Source organism: Schistocerca americana, unplaced genomic scaffold (genome assembly GCF_021461395.2).
Source record: "Schistocerca americana isolate TAMUIC-IGC-003095 unplaced genomic scaffold, iqSchAmer2.1 HiC_scaffold_77, whole genome shotgun sequence".
NCBI classification, from domain to species: domain Eukaryota; kingdom Metazoa; phylum Arthropoda; class Insecta; order Orthoptera; family Acrididae; genus Schistocerca; species Schistocerca americana.
In genome coordinates, this window is record NW_025726533.1 from 1,055,001 (window position 1) to 1,060,000 (window position 5,000).

Genomic DNA, 5,000 nt, shown 5'->3' on the forward strand with positions numbered 1-5,000 from the left:
CAACCACCATTGCTCAGCCAAGCCACCAACACCCACACATGTCCTACACAGGGGTGCACCCAACATCACAATACTGCCTCCTCTCACAGCACACAAACAATGGCAGGAATGAAAGACACAGGTCTGCCACAAGCATGGAATGAGAGCGCCGCCTGTCATGAGCCAAAGGTGCATCCTGACGTGGCAAATCAGATGATGCCGCAGGCATCCACTTACTATAATCACAATCAACAAACCGGCCGCCCCGCCCCCCATTAAACCTTTCCTTACAACAATGTGTACCTTAACCTAACCTATATCGTACCGTAACCTAACCTATATCGTACCGTAACCTAACCTATATCGTACCGTAACCTAACCTATATCGTACCGTAACCTAACCTATATCGTACCGTAACCTAACCTATATCGTACCGTAACCTAACCTATATCGTACCGTAACCTAACCTATATCGTACCGTAACCTAACCTATATCGTACCGTAACCTAACCTATATCGTACCGTAACCTAACCTATATCGTACCGTAACCTAACCTATGTCGTACCGTAACCTAACCTATGTCGTACCGTAACCTAACCTATGTCGTACCGTAACCTAACCTATGTCGTACCGTAACCTAACCTATGTCGTACCGTAACCTAACCTATGTCGTACCGTAACCTAACCTATGTCGTACCGTAACCTAACCTATGTCGTACCGTAACCTAACCTATGTCGTACCGTAACCTAACCTATGTCGTACCGTAACCTAACCTATGTCGTACCGTAACCTAACCTATGTCGTACCGTAACCTAACCTATGTCGTACCGTAACCTAACCTATGTCGTACCGTAACCTAACCTATGTCGTACCGTAGCCTAACCTATGTCGTACCGTAGCCTAACCTATGTCGTACCGTAACCTAACCTATGTCGTACCGTAACCTAACCTATGTCGTACCGTAACCTAACCTATGTCGTACCGTAACCTAACCTATGTCGTACCGTAACCTAACCTATGTCGTACCGTAACCTAACCTATGTCGTACCGTAACCTAACCTATGTCGTACCGTAACCTAACCTATGTCGTACCGTAACCTAACCTATGTCGTACCGTAACCTAACCTATGTCGTACCGTAACCTAACCTATGTCGTACCGTAACCTAACCTATGTCGTACCGTAACCTAACCTATGTCGTACCTTAACCTAACCTATGTCGTACCTTAACCTAACCTATGTCGTACCTTAACCTAACCTATGTCGTACCTTAACCTAACCTGTATTGCGCCTTAACCTAACCTGTATTGCGCCTTAACCTAACCTGTATTGCGCCTTAACCTAACCTGTATTGCGCCTTAACCTAACCTGTATTGCGCCTTAACCTAACCTGTATTGCGCCTTAACCTAACCTGTATTGCGCCTTAACCTAACCTGTATTGCGCCTTAACCTAACCTGTATTGCGCCTTAACCTAACCTGTATTGCGCCTTAACCTAACCTGTATTGCGCCTTAACCTAACCTGTATTGCGCCTTAACCTAACCTGTATTGCGCCTTAACCTAACCTGTATTGCGCCTTAACCTAACCTGTATTGCGCCTTAACCTAACCTGTATTGCGCCTTAACCTAACCTGTATTGCGCCTTAACCTAACCTGTATTGCGCCTTAACCTAACCTGTATTGCGCCTTAACCTAACCTGTATTGCGCCTTAACCTAACCTGTATTGCGCCTTAACCTAACCTGTATTGCGCCTTAACCTAACCTGTATTGCGCCTTAACCTAACCTGTATTGCGCCTTAACCTAACCTGTATGGCGCCTTAACCTAACCTGTATGGCGCCTTAACGTAACCTGTATTGCGCCTTAACGTAACCTATATTGCGCCTTAACGTAACCTATATTGCGCCTTAACCTAACCTATATTGCGCCTTAACGTAACCTATATTGCGCCTTAACGTAACCTATATTGCGCCTTAACCTAACCTATATTGCGCCTTAACCTAACCTATATTGCGCCTTAACCTAACCTATATTGCGCCTTAACCTAACCTATATTGCGCCTTAACCTAACCTATATTGCGCCTTAACCTAACCTATATTGCGCCTTAACGTAACCTATATTGCGCCTTAACCTAACCTATATTGCGCCTTAACCTAACCTATATTGCGCCTTAACCTAACCTATATTGCGCCTTAACGTAACCTATATTGCGCCTTAACGTAACCTATATTGCGCCTTAACGTAACCTATATTGCGCCTTAACCTAACCTATATTGCGCCTTAACCTAACCTATATTGCGCCTTAACCTAACCTATATTGCGCCTTAACCTAACCTATATTGCGCCTTAACGTAACCTATATTGCGCCTTAACGTAACCTATATTGCGCCTTAACGTAACCTATATTGCGCCTTAACGTAACCTATATTGCGCCTTAACGTAACCTATATTGCGCCTTAACGTAACCTATATTGCGCCTTAACGTAACCTATATTGCGCCTTAACGTAACCTATATTGCGCCTTAACCTAACCTATATTGCGCCTTAACGTAACCTATATTGCGCCTTAACGTAACCTATATTGCGCCTTAATGTAACCTATATTGCGCCTTAATGTAACCTATATTGCGCCTTAATGTAACCTACGTTGCGCCTTAACGTAACCTACGTTGCGCCTTAACGTAACCTACGTTGCGCCTTAACGTAACCTACGTTGCGCCTTAACGTAACCTACGTTGCGCCTTAACGTAACCTACGTTGCGCCGTAACGTAACCTACGTTGCGCCGTAACGCAACCCACGTTGCGCCGTAACGTAACCCACGTTGCGCCGTAACGTAACACACGTTGGGCCTTAACCCAACACACGTTGGGCCTTAACCCAACACACGTTGGGCCTTAACCCAACACACGTTGGGCCTTAACCCAACACACGTTGGGCCTTAACCCAACACACGTTGGGCCTTAACCCAACACACGTTGGGCCTTAACCCAACACACGTTGGGCCTTAACCCAACACACGTTGGGCCTTAACCCAACACACGTTGGGCCTTAACCCAACACACGTTGGGCCTTAACCCAACACACGTTGGGCCTTAACCCAACACACGTTGGGCCTTAACCTGCTCTGTAATTGTCATACGACGCGTTAAATTAGTGTAGTGTTGCCTAACTGCAACCCCCGCAATATAGTTTGCTACTCGCACTGCCCGGTCCCCAGTGTATCGCTTCATGTTAAACACCTTGCAGCTATACACTGTAATGTGGATGGCAGCAGGACGTACATGCTCAATGCCCTTTGCAGTTGTTCATTGGCATTTGCAGTTGTTCATTGGCATTTGCATGGCGAAGCACTTAGCCTACGCTGTGGTACGGCCTGTGTCAACTGTCCGCTGATGTTGTACGTCCAAATCACACACTGTACTGCACATTGGTCCTCATGTACTGAATGATACATCGTGGTACATGTGACCGTACAACGACTGCGCCAACAACGGCGAACCATGCGGTCCAAATGTTGTGCACTCAGCTACGTGTCGTCTCCCTATAAGAGCTGGATTGCAGTGTGGTATGCCCTGGATGGCGATCAGCATGAGCCGTCTGTTGATGTAGTGGCGCGTGTTGTCAGACGTAGTCGTCTCTTCTCACACACCGTGATAGCATGGTGCACTGCGTTCCACATCTGCGACATGCGACAGAGGCCGGTTGACAGTCGTTCGCGCAATGGACATCGCATACGTACGGGGGCCACCTTCCACGTGTTCGCGAAGCGTGCACATGTTGTTGCGTGTATGTGGGCAGACATAGTGTGTCGTGACACCTGACACAGGCATGCAACAATCGTTGAATTTGCAAATGGCGATGGACGCCTACGTTTGCTGGTGACGTTACGCAAATGAACAACTGGTAAACCGTTGTGGTGCGGTTGTTCTCGCTAGAGGTGAATCAGTGATGGCGACGATCGGTTGAGCTACCAACCGGTTGTTCCAGCGATACCCACCATGCCCACGAACGTGAATGGCATCTGGGTGTGAAGCGATACGCGGCGGTGGCTGGGTGGGACCGTCCCCGGCCGGTGAGGGGGGGCCTCCCGGCGTGCTGGCCGCGCGGTGCGTGGGCGCACGCGCTACAGCCGGCTGGTGGGGGCGGCCAGTGGCAGGCGCGCCGGCCGACGGAGGCGGCAGGCGGCGCAGCTGCGCGCCGGCGCACCCTGCACGCGGCGCCGTGCGGCCAAAGTAGGTCCTCGCGGGCCCGGTGCGAAGCGCGGTGGACATCTGCAGTGTGCTGGTCCGATTGAGGACTGTGTGCGCTGAGGATGCGCCGCCGCCCGGCGCTCGGCGCCGCGACGCCGTCTGCTGCTCGGTCGCCTCTGCGGTTCTCGCAGGTGGTTTGTATCGCAGCTGTGCGGACGTGTTGGCGCGTGCGCTGTGCTGGGAGAGTTCGCTTCGGCACCCAAGTGGGGCTTTTGTCCTTCTGTGGCGCTGGCGTTGGAGCTGCCGGTCACCGTAGGTGGCGCGTGTTGTCTCCCGCCGGCAATGCCACGACAGCACGCTCCCGGGCCTCTGTCGGCAGCGGCAAGCTCAGTTGGGAGCACGGGTGGTCGCACCTAAAGCGTCTACTCGCCAAACTCCGGGCGATTGCGCCTCTCTCGAACCCGACCAAGTACTTAGGACGGCGCTGCGCGCCGCCGGGACCTGAGAGGGTTTCGAGGTGTATGGTGCAGGGGAGCTCAGCCTCCTCCTGTTTGCAGAATAATTGAGCGGACGCTTGCGTGTTCGCGCGGGCCCCCGGGACACACTCCCGGGCGGCCGGCTGCTCAGCTCTAGTTGACGCAGCTCCCTGGTTGATCCTGCCAGTAGTCATATGCTTGTCTCAAAGATTAAGCCATGCATGTCTCAGTACAAGCCGCATTAAGGTGAAACCGCGAATGGCTCATTAAATCAGTTATGGTTCCTTAGATCGTACCCACGTTACTTGGATAACTGTGGTAATTCTAGAGCTAATACATGCAAACAGAG

The 5,000-nt window shown here is 50.7% G+C and overlaps 1 non-coding gene across 1 annotated transcript in view; it reads left to right on the forward strand.

Annotated features, from left to right (window-relative positions):
- Positions 1-4,818: 4,818 nt before the first annotated feature.
- Positions 4,819-5,000, forward strand: part of LOC124590625 — a 1,910-nt gene continuing 1,728 nt past the window's right edge. Inside the window, exon 1 of the ribosomal RNA XR_006976683.1 lies at positions 4,819-5,000. This exon is cut by the window's right edge and continues 1,728 nt beyond it. This is a non-coding gene — a ribosomal RNA (small subunit ribosomal RNA).